The following is a 16,573-nucleotide window of genomic DNA, read 5'->3' on the forward strand; positions in this document are numbered from 1 at the left end:
ATGTGCTCGTAGATGTCATTGCATCCAACCTCGGTCAGCACTTTGAAGCTAAGAATTTTTTAATCGTAACCAAGATGAATTCAGAAGAGGGTTTTCATGGGAAACAAACAATTTAGTTCGCCAATAATTCATTCACCTTGACATACATTGGACATTCATTGACTTCTCCAAACCTTTTGATCGTGTCCCCCATTGTCGCATAAAGTCTAAACTGTCGTCAATAAATCTAGACTCCTTGACTTTATCCTGGTTCCGAAACTTTCATTCCAAGAGTAGTGTACTGTACAAATTTCTTTTCGTCTTCTCTAACCGAAGAAACCTCTGATGTCCCTCAGGGTAGTGTTTGGGGTCCAATGTTATTGTTTTTAATTTACATCAATGACCTGCCGTCGCTTATCTCTTCTAACATACGACTTGTTCAGATGATTGCATTATTTAACGCACAACTTCATCATAAGATCACCTCGCTCTTCAGGAAGACCTAGATCACATATTTAATTGGGGCTCACGCTGTCAAATGACGCTTGATACAGATAATTGCAAGGTAATGACCTTCACTTCCACATAAAAAGAATATTCTCTCTTTAATTGTACTTCTAATAACTGTCATGTGAAACTTGCATCATCTTATAAAAAATACCTTAGCGCGCATCTTTCACTCTCACTATCATGGTCCATGCATATTGACAAAATTTCAGCGCAGCCATTCCGCACTCTTGGCTACCTCGAGCGTAACCTTCATGATGCTGTAACATCGACCAAATCACTCGCATATCTAACCTTCGTTCGTCCTCAACTCAGTTTACCTCATCAGTTTGGTCAACTATTCAGGCCTAACTCAGCGACGCCTTAGAACGTGTACAAAGCCGCGCCTAGCGTTTCGTTGCTGACGATTACAGCCGACATTCTACTATCACTCACAATAAATCATAGCTACGTTGTATTGCTTAAATTTCTACAGAGAGATCGCCTTGTTTTGCCTGTTTCATTGAATAGTATCAGGTAAGCACGAAACAACTCTTATTCAGAAGATACGTACTTCTGGCCGTTTGCACAATAACCGTTATTTCAGGCGCACTTTTAGACGCACTAACGCAACTCATCGGCATTACTATAGAGAAAGAAAAGTTAAGAGTGGACACTCGGTCAAGACTGGCCACAGGAAGTACGTCACTAATGCGTAAAAAAGTAGTGCTCTCACCAAACGCCAGAGGACGCAAGTGCAAAAAACAATGTTTTTATCAATTCAAAGCAATGTTTTTTTAACAAAATAAGAACTATATGTCTAAATTTGGCACGTTATTTTTACATAAAAACAATTTCATATACCATACGTGGTTATTTTTGTTAGCCACACCACTATAAACAGCGTCTACGATTCCCGCCGATTCGTGTACCCGCCTTACGAGCATGCGACAAGCCCAGGCATGAAAGCGGGAAGGTTTCGTCGGCGGCGGCTGCTTCGGTGTTTTCGTTTGTGAGAGAGCAGGTGAGGAATGTTTTCAAGTGAAGCTTGTTATTGAACGTTTTGTGGGGTTTAACGTCCCAAAACCACCATATGATTATGAGAGACGCCGTAGTGGAGGGCTCCGGAAATTTAGACCACCTGGAGTTCTTTAACGTGCACCCAAATCTGAGCACGCGTGCTTACAGTATTTTCCCCTCATTGAAAAACTGAGCAGCCGCTACCGTGATTCGACCCCGCGACCTGCGGATCAGCAGCCAAGTACCTTAGCCACTAGACCACCGCAGTGGGGTAAGTGATGCTTGTGGACTTACATGTTGTCGGGCTAGTTGGATCATTGACTCAGAAAAAGAATATAACTGTGCCAATAAGACTCAATGTAAGAAACAAACATGCCTGCAAACGTTACGCTTGGTGTGGGGCGTGTTTTTATGTTTCTTACGCGGTGTCTTTACTGACGCAGTCGTAATCTTTTTCTGAAGCTTATGACGACGGCGACTTTCACTAAAAAAGATCTTGTGGCTGGATGCGACAGTAAGACGTTAACATTGTGCAATGTACACAGTATAGAGCAGAGCATTTTTGTGTGATGCTTTTCTCATTTCGCATTTTTTAAATATTCTCAGCCTATACCTTAATTGCGTTAAGATAAAACATTGCGGACACTGTCTCCTGTCTTTTTGATTGATGTACAGATTGACCACTTGTAAAAAAACCAGCGCGTTGAATCGAAGCGTAGTGTATTATGACTAACTGCATCTCTTTGTATCATAACTTAGTCGAAAAAAAAATAATGCCATGACCTCAATTCGCACGAACAGTTTTGAGCTAGGCCAAATAAAGAATCGCTTAATCAAAGTGACAAACAATAGCCTTGTAAGTTAGGCGCAGACAAGTAGTCTAAAATAATAACTTTCGCTTTAGCCAAACTTCAGCTGCGCACGCATATTCAAAATTAGTGCCAGTGAAACCGAAACTTGAAGCGCAGGCCAGTTGCTGGTAGCAATTCAAATATGGAATGGCCTTCCCCACAATGTTGTCGACATTGATGATCCTGTATTTTTTCATTACGAAAATACTACAATTTTTTCATCACTAGTGGCTTCAACCTTCAAATAAATCATGTATAATCCTCTTCACTAGCTATTGTAGTTTGGTAATGTAATATGTGATGTACGCCTACAAAGGAGAATTTCAAAATTTTGTTTATTAGCTTCATGTCTCGATAGCTCTCGCTAACAATTAAATAACGTTATTTACTGTTTTCTCTACTCTAACACGTATAATTATGTTTTGATGCTTCAACGAATGTGATTATGCACTCTGTAATCCCCCCTTCACACATTACTCCAAAAGGAGCCCGTGGGGGCTTTAGAAATAGAACAAGGGCAGAAAATAAACCATCACAAAAAAAGAGTTCTGTTTACTTTCGTCAGACATTCCAAGTTTAGGCGCACGGTTGGTGCTTTATGGCAGGCGTTATCATATACGGATTTTCTGTCTCTTCTTGCTTTGCGTTTGAATTTACACGTAGAGCATGCGAAACGCAATGACAGTGTATATCAATTCAATGAGTGTGACGAAAATAAACAAGTGTTAGTAGCACTAGTCCCTCGTATGCTCTCTTTTATGTGTGCTCGCTGATTTTCAGCGCTTATTCATTTAGTGTTCATGCCTTGAACTACACCCGTAAGATCGGGAAGTAAGCTCACCTGTCCACCAAACGTCCTATGGGCGACTGCACGACAACCGTCACCAGGCCGCTGTTTCTGCTCGCTTTGTCCCGGACGACGCGATATTCCAAGGCCGGTTTTGGTCCAGTACTCCACTGACGATCTGTACGAGGTTGAAGTTATCTGCGACGTCCTCAGGCAAGCGTGGAAACAAGGCGGCCGTCTTGGACAAATGTTCTTCCTGGAAGTGCAACCTTCGCATGTTCTGACTTATCCCGATAGCGTGGGCAAGGCAGTCATTGTGGTCCTGCATGGCCGCGCTTGTCACATCATCTTCGTCATCGCTGAGGTTGCAGTCAAAGTCTACGTGTAGTCCCAGCTCTCTCACGCTCATGTTGCGAGTGAACGACTTAACTGTCATCGCCCAAGTGGTGTTCATACCTTGCAGCGGATCGTCTTTGTCTGTGTACAGAGAGAGTCGCAGTCTCCGAAGCGACGAGGTGGCTCTCACGTAAGTGGCATTGACCAGAGCGAGGTACACGTGTCCCATCCGGAGACAGAAGTGAATGAACGTGAGATGAGTGCAAGCCAGCAACACGTGTGAAAGCAGTCCCACAATGTTGCTCAAGCAGAACAAGTCCACGTCCGATAATATCCTTGAGTGAATCGAATTCATGTTTTTGCAGACGAAGTCAGTTCCAAATGAAACCTTGTCTTCCGCTCCGCTTTCTTGGAGAGACACGCACAACGCTGGCAGGAAGCAATGATCAGTCGCATGAAAGGCAACCATCATCTTCTTCAGGCTCTGTTTCTTCGCAAAGGCCGAAAATAAGTGTAACCACTGCAGCCAGCTCCAGATAGCGAATGGAAGGCCCAGTTTCTCCAGCGTCTCATCGTTGGACAAGGACGTGAGCCAGAAGCAGTAGCTTGCGCTCGGTGTAAGAGACAAAGCTTGTGGTAAAAACGCCACGTTGAAGAGCCGTACTGTTTCGTTTTCAGCAAAGAGCCGTGCTACCAGCACGGCGTTATCTTGGTGGAAATGAACGTTGTTGGTGCGACCGTTTTTAATCGTATTGCTGCCTAGGAGATCTTCGGCCCTCCAGCTGAAGCAGTTCCGCTTGCTGGCGTCATCTTCCGTTACGCTGAGCGTGGTCATAGACAAGCTCTCGCTGAGGTACTGTGCCAAAAGCTCGGCTTCGCATATCGCAGAACCATATATCGACAGCCCCTTGATCGTGACCTTTTCTTTCAGGGCTGCCAAGAACGCAGTGCCCATTCTGCACTTCATTTGCCACTTGGTCACATCCATGGTAGTCAGCGACGAGCAGTCGTGGAGAATTATCGACCGTTCGCAGTAACACTGCTGTTCCGAACGTTCTGATTCATAGAGAAGTTCTACGGCTACGAAGCCGGCGTCGAGGCCGCGGTTGAAGATGGTCTCTCTGAAACTGACATTTAATACCTTAGTCAACAGGTTGCACTTGAGGGCATCGCGAATGAGCGGTGCATGCGTGGCGAAAAGGCCGCGGTGATTGTGGACGTGGTGAATGCACGAGTGCACCTAGAGCAGCCGATGAACGACGGCGACCGCTTGTTTGAACGTCATCTCCGCGTCGTGCGGTATACACAAGCCTTCTTCTGCCAAGCTCGTCAGTGATACATGCCCGCTAAGCATCGGCAGTTCAAGCAGTTCTAATCGGAAGTCGTTCAATGCCGAAAGGTAGTCTACAATCTGGCGCACAGGGTCGGACATGGCCTTATAAGGTGGAAACAAGTCCCTCGCGTCCAATCCTCCATATTGAGCCAAGGTGAAGTGGAAGCCATTCAGCCCTGTTATTATTGGCAGAGCTGCTCTTGACAGGGTTGCCCGTGAGGCAGGGTTGCCCTTGAGACCTGCGTCAGGCAACAAAACGACACATGTAGTGCTCGCTTGTAGTTGGAATCTGAACTAACCGCGTTGAATATTCGTTATGCTGAAATCACAAGGGTGCAGTCGACTAGCCTTTGTTGTGGTACGACGGGCTGCCAAATGGCGTGGCGCGCTCTTTGAGTGTAGCCGGTACTAGTTTGATAACAAAACAGGCACTGAATGGAGGAATTGCTACAAGCTATGCTTCGACAGAAGAATCCGAATACTTGTAAATGCATTCAAACTCTTGGCTCTTGACGACACGATTCCAGAACACGTTGTGATTTAAAATTTTGAAGCGATCTCACTAGCGAATGATTTTTTATGGCTTGGTAAAACTGCACTGATAGAAGTCTGAAGGCATGTACCGTAGCACACGGGAGGCCGCTCGCACGACGGGACTGTCCGAGCGAGACCTCCGCTGCATGGAAATCCCTCAGGACAGCCAAAAGCTGCTCCCGTATGTCCGGTACTCAATGGAGCAGAACCCCACTTGCTGGTCGATGCTATATCAATACGATATATCGAGAGCACATGATATATTGGATCCACCTAATTGGCACATTCATGCGGCTGCTCGCAATTAAGCGTTTGTACTTGCCAAACATGGGCCTTCATATCAGTTTTTAAAGTGGCACGGAAAGTGCCTCCCTTATGCCACGCGACATGCGAAAGTTGCTCACCTCTAGCAGCGGAGCTCGTCTTGTTTTCAACTCCGGGTCCGGCTGACGTCGTAGCTCGTAGTGGCATTTACCTGCGGAGAGCGGGTAAATCTTATGCGCCACTCTTGCAACCACTCCGTCTATTCTCACAACTCAGAACTACGCCCACTAAATTTCCTGCCACTCCTCACACTTCTATCAACCACTCCTCAAACTTTTACCAACCACTTCATGCCACATTTTTCCCACTTGATTCAACCCGCTTCATTCAACGCCACTGCTCGTCATCAGCTTCGTTGTTTTGTTAGTGCCCGCCAAGCGAAGCTGGCTGAATTTTTTCTTCGAAACTGAAATTGTCTGCTTGAGAAGCGCTGCAATTCACGTGGTCAAGAATCCTCCGCTACTGAAGATTTACGGCTTATTTTAGTCTTCACGTTCAAGCCTAACCAGCCTTTTTTAATCACACTATTTCCGGCCTGGCTTGGTTGCAACGTCAGCACTTTATGCGTCCTCAGGAAATTGAAAATATGGCCACCTCATCGTTGCAGTAACACCTTCCCTTACAGCATTATCTAACTGCTATAGTTGAACCTATTATTATTATTATTATTATTATTATTAATATTATTATTATTAACATTATTATTATTATTATTATTACTACTATTAATATTATTGTTACTAATATTATTATTATTATTATTATTATCATTATCATAGGCCCAGAGGAAACAGTATTTGATATGAAACTTAAGGCCGACACAACGCTGAGATCTACAACCGCAAGACAATGTCCGCAGTCAGGCGTGCTCCGGTTCGACGTCAGCAGAAGATGGCATGCCCATTGCCTATTTTTTGCATGCTCTGAGAAAAGACAGTCTTGTCACATGCATTCACAGAGTTTCGCGCAACCAAAATAAGAACAGACCAGAATGAGGGCTATGGGGGCATTTTATACGCAATGTACTTCGATATTCACTGTCGTGTACGTGCATGAACTAGCCCTTTACAGTAATAAAAAGTCTTTTAGTTAGAACCGAGTGTTGTAGTGGTTCAACTCCCTTTGTTTGATATCTTTGCTTTTTAGCGATTCAATACCACCAAATATTTACGAGACACCCCGGGGTGACGGACAACAGAAATCTCGACCACCTGTAGTTTTTAACGTGCACTGGTCTCTAATTTATTACCTTAACACCCTGTTTACTCAGTTCACCGGAAAACCTAAGCGCTTTACTTGTCTTTTGACGTCTTTCCCGCTGTATAACTTATTTATTTCAAAACGTCAAATTTTCATTATTGAAGACAATCTTCAAAGAAATAGCTGCAATACTGTTACAGCGATGGGCGAAAAAGAATAACAAGAGAACAATAAAGCCAGTAGAAGCTGCCTCGATGTTTTATTATCAGTAACCAAGTTCTTGCTGTAAATTATCCAGAGTAGATCCGATAAACGGAAGTGGCGCACTTTAGCAGCTACGCCATGTTAAACCCGACGTAACGCATTCTGTGTAACATGGACAACCAAGAGCCCACTTTATCGTTAAGCAAACTTATCACTGCGCCTCGGCATTCTGCGAGTATGGCTACGCCAGCTTGTCGATATATCCAACAAGATTGACCATCCTACCGGTATTATGGTTTAAAAGCAATCAAAAACAATGCACACACAAGCGTACAGTGACGTTGAGAGCCCGCCAAATTGCATACAGAGCAAAATTTCCGCTCACCTACCAGAAGCGGAGAGTCGCCGTTCTCGACCGATGGCCTCTTTTTCTTCTTCTTCTTCTTCTTCTTCTACTTAGTCTGGTGCCTCGTGAGAAGAATCTCAGCTTATGATGATGATGATGATGATCCTTGTTTTTCTGGCCCACACTCAAAAAGAGGGGATTGGCCAAGAACCGGGTAGCAGGGTCTTTAATTAAATGGCCTATTGTTTTAGAAACACAAAGTAATTTTGGACTGAAAAATTATTATATAGAAAGTAAAGCCAATGGAATGGAATGAAAAAACTTTATTTCGGTCCTACAGGACGCGCTTAGCGCGTAGCGGGCGTCTCCCACGTAGGGACCGACAGGCAGTACCTGGCGACCGCTTCGTGGGCCTGCTGGACGGCCCATCGCTGGTCGGCGAAAAGTGAGCTCCTGAGGGACCTCTCCCACGTGCTTGAGGTAGAGTCGGGAGGAGTTGTTCTACACTCCCAGAGCATATGTTCGAGTGTCGCTATGTGTCCACATGATGGGCATGTGTCGCTGGGGTATGCATCGGGATAATAAACGTGAAGCGTGGCATGGTTTGGGTACGTGTGTGTCTGTAATAGGCGTAGGGTTAATGCCTGCGGTCGGTTAAGTTTCGGATGTGGGGGTGGAAAATTGCGGCGTTCCAAGTAAAAGTGCTTTGTAATTTCATTGTACGTAATTGGTGCATCCCGATTGGTATCCAACCCAGGAAGATGAGGTTACCTGTGGCAGTGCGGTCGGTAAGTGCGCGCGCTGCATCATGGGCGATCTCGTTGAGGTTGGATAGGGCACCCGGCACCTGGCCGAGATGGGCGGGGAACCAGATGACAGTGTGGTGCTTCAGGGCACTCGGGTCCGCATTGCGCAGGATACGTAACGCCTGGTCGGAGATGACTCCGCGTTCGAAGGCTTTGATGGCCGGCCTGGAGTCGCTGTAGATGAATTCTCGTTTGCTGTCGAGCCTAGCTATAGCTATAGCTACTTGCTCCGCTACTTCGGGGTTTCCGGTGAGGATTGTGGCTGAGTTAAGAGTCTGCTGCGCGGATGATACCGCGACCGCGGCGAAGGCTTGGTTGTTGCGAAAGGCTGCGGCGTCCACGAACGAGACGTTGTCCGCTTCCATGTCTATGCGCTTGAGAATGGCGGTCGCCCGCGCAAGGCGCCTGCCTCTGTTGTATTCGGGGTGTACATTTCGTGGTATGAGAGCGATCGTAATAAGGTCGCGGATTTCACGGGGAATCAGAGTCAACTTTGGGGGGTCCCTGGCCCTCGAGGAGAAGAAGCCGAGCTCGTGCAGAATATGGCGGCCCGCCTTTGTTGTAGTGAGTCGGGTCAATTGCACACGTTTCTGAGCTTCGGCGATCTCTTCTAGCGTGTTATGTACGCCAAGCTCGAGGAGTTTGTACGTTGGAGTGTTGATAGGGAGGCCAAGGGCTCGTTTGACCACCTTGCGAATAAGCACAAAATCGAAAAATTAATATATCGAAGCAGCGAACATGACACATCGGTGGATTTCAATCGTCCTCGTCGTCTTTGTCGTTTCAACACAATTAACACTCTGCGTTTGATTATTTCTTTTAAAGTGAGGGGGGGGGGCAACAATTCACTAAATACTCCGGCAGATTCATCACTATGGTCTCAAATAAACGAACTTGAACGTATTCATTGAATCAAAATGCCCCGTTCTATTCAACAACTCGAATTCTCCTTTCGGAAGGCGAAAGCGTAGCGAACCCGGCTCAGTTCTTGATTTTTTAACAGTGGAGATCACCGAAACCCTCTTGTGGCGTTAATAAAACAACTGTCATCACAATGAACGGCCTCTATCCTATATGACATCTCTCGTTGCCTAGCAACGCTTTGGAGGAATCAAAGTAAGAGAGGAAATTAGAAGTGGGTTGGAGGAACAGCAGAGAATAATAAAACGAAATATTTGTGGCGTATTTGCATGCTTACCTGCAAAGGACGTCGAAATACGCTAGTCCCTTGTCTGGAGAGATCTAAAAAAAACCCCGTTTATTACAGCAGATCGGTGAGTGGGATCCTCAGTCCAGTATCCCATTAGCTCGGGCTGCCGTCCTCACACGTTTCATGAGCGCCTCTTGGGTCTTCGAATCCGAGCTGGACCCTTGGGCCTTGGGATCCTTCAGACTCCTGCATGTTTTGTTGTGTCCTGGGTTGCAGAGGGAGATTGTGTGGACATTCCCAAATCATCTGGTAAAGGGTGGCTGTTTAATTGGCGCAGAACCTGCACTGTGGCGCGTGTGTTTCGGGATCTATCTTAGACAGTACCCAGGCAGCACAGAAGGTTGGCCCAATATTGGGGATAGATCGGCATTGCCTGGCCCATGAACGGCCCAGTTTTCACAACGTACCGCCAAGATTGGCTATGCCAGCCAAATAGAACGGCGACGTTGGACCAGCGTTGACAACGTACCCCCAATATTGGTTCTGCAAGCCGAATAGAACGGCTATGTTGGACCAGCATTAACAACATTTCGCCAATGATGGCTGTGCCAGTCTATTAGATTGGTTATATTGGGCCAGTTTTCAGAGCTTTCCGCCCATATAGGCTGTGCCGGCCTTTTAGAACGGACACATCGGGCCAGGTTGTACAAGTAGCAGGCAATATGGGCGGAGCCATCCAATAAGACCGGCATTATTGGCCCGCCGTTTGAACGTTATTGCCAGCGTCAGCTGAAAAGTCAACATCACGATGTCATAATATCAGAATATGAGCCAATTTCTGCGTGTGCTGCTTTTTGGCGCTGTTCTGGCCCCAATTCACGCGCCGATTTTTCAAGTTAGACAGAGAGTAATATATGTGCCGGGCACAATATTAGAACTATCTTTTCGTCATTAAATCATGCCCCGCCGCGGCGGTCTAGTGGCTAAGGTACTCGGCTGCTGACCTGCAGGTCGCGGGTTCGAATCCCGGCTGCGGCGGCTGCATTTCCGATGGAGGCGGAAATGTTGTAGGCCCGTGTGCTCAGATTTGGGTGCACGTTAAAGAACCCCAGGTGGTCGAAATTTCCGGAGCCCTCCACTACGGCGTCTCTCATAATCGTATGGTGGTTTTGGGACGTTGGACCCCACATTTCAATCAATCAATCATTAAACCATGCACAGCTCGTTGAAATGCATAATCGTTGGTTGAAGTTGTGCAAGGTAGACTTTTTAAGTGAGAAAAAATTACCGATCAAGTTTCTCTGTCAGACGTGACGTCCGATGCGGTGCGTATGACGAAGCTGCTGCGGATACCGATGTCTTACGTGTGCATGTAGACGTCGAATATCTGACGCAAATCTTATCGTATCATGTGTCGGGCTAGCTATCTACGCGACCTATTCGAATCTGTTTTGCGTTCACAGCACAGTACTGTTAACGGCACTTGCTGCTGCTTGACGTGTGGGAAGAGCGGGGATCGTCAGTTGCGTTATGGTGACTGAATCATACAACATATGCAGTTGCCGTGATCTAACACACAGACGCGCGTGCGCACGCACGCACGCGCTATATTCATGCAACGACCACACGAATTCCCAACAACATCGCAGCGAACGGTTGGTAAGGTGTTGCGGAGTGTGTGGGCGTCGTAGGGCACCCTGTCGGTGCCCAGCTCGTTGCGAACGCGAATTTCGGCGTGGAACGCTTCTTTTTTATGTACTTTTTTTTACGTGTGCCCAAAACGGTAGGCTGCGCGATACGAGAAGTACGACACACAAAAAAGAAGAAACGTGAATGCATAGGGCAAATCGTTAATAACAAAAAAAAAACACGCACGCTCACGCCACTGCAGTGGCGTGAGCGTGCGTGTTTTTTGTTATTAACGAAGCACATGTGCTTCCATAAACCATGACAGCCAAGAATGATGAAGTATTCATTTACATACAAATTACTATGAGTTGCTGAAACTCACGCAAAAGAACATAATTTTCTTCCTTGGATATTGATCGAGTGCCTTGGAATTATGCTATGTGAATTTGACACATCAACAGTGCATTATGATTCCCACCCCATAAGGGGCCACAATCTTGGCAAGTAATAGAAGTACTCTTCCCACCTGATGTGCACCTAACGTAAAGAGGCCTTGTTTCTCAAGTTAGCAATATATATATATATATATATATATATATATATATATATATATATATATATATATATATAACCACTGGAAAAATATACCAGGTGTAACCAGAAAAAGGCGCACCTGCAGTTTTAAAGTTTAAAAGAAGCAATGACATGCCAACCATCCACAATGGAACGCCCGAGAAAGGAGCATCAATCAGTATTACAGCAGCTAAAAGCCTGCTAACAGCTGAAGGTAGTCATTCAAGCTTCCATTCAAGTATAGTGTACACTGAGAAAAGATACTGAAGATACACCATCAGCAAATGACAAAAGCAATACAGACAGAGCTTTCTCTTATAATACAAAAAGTCTTTAGCTGAGGAGGCAAATAAGTCATTGGCACACAATAAGTGCACAAAAAAAAAGCTGTCGCACAGGCTGTCAGCGCTTAGACAACACAGGCAAAAATACAGTAGACTGAAGAAGGGAAAACCCATAGCAAAAGTTACCATACTCCTGAGTTCTTGCTTTGTGTGCAAATGAAGCTAGCGTGAAGTTGAACACTAGATTAAAGCACCACAATCAACATTTGTAAGTCATTGCTTTAGGAATAATACAAAGTACTGAAGAAGCATGCAAAGAGCATTTCTGTGAAGGCAAATATAAAAAAAAGACTGAAAGCTCTGTGGCCCTGAACAAGACAACACCACAACCAATCGAAGAGCCGTTCGGACACACCAGCAGTTCTGGCCAACACTAAAAAGCCACAAAAACATACCTTTAATGCCTTTTTCGCAAGAGAACTTCAAAAGAAATGTGCATACACCAATGCCAGAAGTATCGATGGAAGCTATTACTCATATTCAGCTCTTCATTGAAACACTGACAGAAGATACTTGTACCTGAATGCTTAATTACTTTGGTACAACTCAAGAGCGTCGACGCCAAGTGGCAAAAAAATTATGATGGAAGACTACAATGTGATCAAATGCACACGTCAACCACCAACCAAAGTCCTATGCTAGAGTGAATATCGCAAAAAGTCTTGAACGCCTAGTGTCACTGGCTCATACTCAGCGTTCTCAATCAAAATCTTGACCTCCCACACAGCATATTATTTCAACAACCTGCCACCTCTCACCATGTCATGAAACAAGCTCGAGTATACACAAACCCTCCTCACCGTTAGGTAGTTAGATAGCTCCACTAGTGCTTCACTCTCGGAACACATAGACCAGGGCCGTAACTAGACGGGTAGTGAGGAGGTTCTGAGCCCCTGAAGTATTTTCATGCTCTGACTTTTCGTCAACAATAGCTTAATCTGGGCAAGTTTGTTCATCGTGGTTGTGTTCTAGTAACAGTGAGAGAAGCTCAGGAAGAGACAAAAAGGACAGGAAAGAGCGCTGACTGCCAACTAAATTTTATTGAAGGTACTACGCCCACTTTTTTACAGAGTACAAGAACAGTGCTCATGCACAACGACACATGTGAGACCATGATAATATAATCTTAACTGAGAAAAGAATACTCTCTCTCCGAAAGGATGAGTGAAGGTATACTGATGCACTGATCCATGGCCTTCCTGACAAGAAAATGCTTTCACAGTCTCTCTTTCATTTCTTGTTCTTGCTTTTTTCAAAAACAGTGTTTTATGAAACATAGAACTGCACTTACATTCTTTACAGTGTATGGCCATGCGACTACCATAGCCATTCTTAACATTTTAAGCATGCTGTCTTGCTCAAACATTGGGGCATTGCCCAGTTTGTCTTATGTTTACGTTTCCACGTGTCAATAGTATCTCATACACAACATTATATTGGCATTCAGTATACCTATTCTCGTGACGAATGGTGAAATAATGGCTATTCCTGTTGCTTTTTAGTACACACACTTTTGAAAACTTGCAAGGGATGGAAAATAACAAGATAAAATCATATCGGCTCGCTATTTTCTTTATATTGTGAAACACATTATGTATGTACGGTATAGCATGCAAAGATCTTTGGTCATTCTGTTTTTATTTTGGTCCTGTTTTGTTTAACTTGACTTTCTGCAGGAGGGTTTAGCACACGGGTGTGATGGTGCTGTTGGGATATCCAGCATCCTTTAGTCTTTTAATCTGGTTTTTAAGGCTTACCTCATCCTTGTGCTCACATGACTTCTGAAGGGTGGCCTCAATGCACGTGGTGGCAATTCCTCTGTGTAAATTGTGTAAATGTGTAATTATGTGTTATGATGTACTAAAAAAGATGTCCCAAGAATCAGAATAAGTGACAGTAGTCAAAGTTTTTGTCACTGCCTTTATACAAATACCAGTTTATTTGTTGCCCCCTGCAGTATTTTAGGGCCTCTTATATAGATAGGATGTTTTCTCACTTTTATTACATTTTTGTATTGATGATGCCATATGCTCAGGAGGTAGAATGTCGTTATGTTCTTTCTGATAACTTCTAGCTTCTGAGCAAAGATAATGTTTCAGAAAAATGAAAAAAGGCTAGCATAATATTAAGACATGGGAAGAAAGCAGAGTTTATCAAAAATGAATGCATTAGTTGGGAATGAGAAAAAAAGATGGATGACAGGTCAGTAATGTCAATTAATTTATATTAGGACACATGAAATGTAGCAGAGGGTGGCAGGTGATTAGTTCCAATGAGATCGAAAAATTATCAGCCATAATATGAAATTGGCTCATACAGGACAGGGAACATTGATTGGGCTTCCACCCTGCAGTGGACATAATATAGGCTTAACGCTAACATTGAGCAAAGCCTGTGAAATTAATGCTCCATGAAATGAGCAGTACTGCACAGATTGCTGTGCTAGACTTCCCATTTTGCATGTTTTTACCAGCTTATCCTGCTCGCTGTTCAGACACAAAGCTTCACCAGAAAAACAGTGTTATACTTGGTGAGAATAGTGCCAGTGAATCCAGTGTTTTATCTACACCTTTCCTTGCTTAAGTCCTCCTCCAAACTATGCGATTTTTCTTGGAAATGTTCTGCTTACAGCACACCAACCGATCAAGTGAAACAACTTTATTGGGGTCCTGCAGGACGCGCCCTAGTATGCAATCACCATTTCACTTCACGTTACAACATACTGGTGGTAAAAATATTCTCTGGCAGGGTACAGAAGTGCATGCACTGAGCTAGCTTGTGCAGCGCGGTCTATTCCAGAAAGCTGAACCTATGTTTGGTACAGAATTTTGTAACCACACGATGCTTGCACAGATTAAATGTGGCCACACATAGCAACTTCTGAACTTTTTTATGAAATGATCTCGCAGTATCTGAAAACATTTGTTTTTTTTGTTTACTTCATAGTTCCCAGTGAAATATTTCTCTTGTTCCTCTCATTGAATAATGGCATTTGGTGTGACTAAGGTGTTCCTAATGCCTCACTATGAGATCAGAAAAACGATTCTCCTTGAAATTGCTTCACAAGCATTTCCTAAGATATTGAATGACACTGCTTGCACATGTACAAACATTTGCTAGTTTTATTGAGGGTTGATGATAAAGGGAATCAGTTGGTGCATCTAAGCCGGACAGAGATTGACTGGCCCTGAAAAGGGCCGTTTAGTTATATATCTTGCAGCTTGTTCCAGGTAGACAGGGCTTCATTCTGTAGAAATGGTAACTCATCACACTGGTTCCCCAGCATGAAGAACATAACTTGATGCTAACACTGACTCATATGTTCTGAAATGTCATAGAGGGTACATGAAGGCTGGGTACATGAAGGTTGCAGTTATACTAACTGTACAGTCAGCATGCTTGTGTGATATGTGCATAGCTGCATCAAAGCCACGTGTGAGAATTGCGTGAACAGCTGAAAATCTCAATGGCAGCATAGCTTAAGAAGTCTGTCATTCCTTTTTTGCCAGTTTCCAATATCATCCTTCCCTTTTCATGCATCTTCTTTCAATATATCTGGGGTTTTAATTTCCAAAACCACGATATATTAATGAGAAGCAAATTTTTAACATCTCGTGTTCTTTAACATCTTCACTTGTTTGCAGCGCAACACCAGAAACACAGGACAGGGAAGGAGCAAAAGAGAAAGAAAAGACGGCGCCGACTCTGAAAAAGACGGCACTGACATCATGACACGCACATGTCGTGATGTAAGCTGCCCAAAGAGTGGCCTCCCGTGAGAATAGTGAAGAATTGGGAATAGGATCTACCAGTAAGGGCTTTGTGTGCAATTCACAAACAGTGAAAAAGATCCACCAGGGGTGAACCACAGGTACATGGTGCACTCTGGTTGAGAGAGAGCAGAGTAAAACAGATGTGCCAGACAGGAGATTATAAATGGTTTTGTCTGGAGCTGGTGCCAGACCGAGCTCTGATTAAGCGTAAGGGAGTATTGAGCGCCAGGCCAATCTGATCCCACTCCTGTGATGGGGTGCAATGTGATGACAGGTGCGAATTCCATTTTCTTTTTTTTGCATGGGTTTAGGGAAATAATTTTTCAGGGATCAGATGAAAATACCTCCGACATACATAATAACATGCTTATTCTTGGGCTTAGTCATGCCTAGCCACCAGATTGGGAGAAAAAGGAATGTTTCCCGAAATGTGCGATAAAGTGTTTGGTGCTATGCCTTGACGGAAGTATATAGGTGCTTTGGAAATCGGTACGCCATTTCTGTAATCGTTAAATATGCAACTGCATGTGCCACTGCTAGGGATAGCGTGACACTCCCAGCCATTTCGTGGTAAGCCGTTTTAATCTACATAAAGATGTTAATGAGCCCGTTCTCCATCACAGCAGTAGCTGTGGCCATTCCTTCAACCAAGCCTACTGCAGCGCCAACTAAACGTCTGCATGAATTTAGTGCTAGTACCGTACATAATAATCAGCACGTGCCTTGGGTTCACTTCGATGGTGTTGTGAATTCATCTTGCGTGACAATGGTTTAAGTTGCATGCGTGCCTTAACCATTACTGCAATAGGAGACCATGATTTATCGTCACGCATGGTGTTGCTTAGCTCGGTCCTCAGTGTTCGAAGCAGGTTCCGCCTTGTGAGTGCATGAGAGAGGC

This window comes from Rhipicephalus microplus, chromosome X (genome assembly GCF_043290135.1).
Source record: "Rhipicephalus microplus isolate Deutch F79 chromosome X, USDA_Rmic, whole genome shotgun sequence".
Taxonomy (NCBI): Eukaryota; Metazoa; Arthropoda; class Arachnida; order Ixodida; family Ixodidae; genus Rhipicephalus; species Rhipicephalus microplus.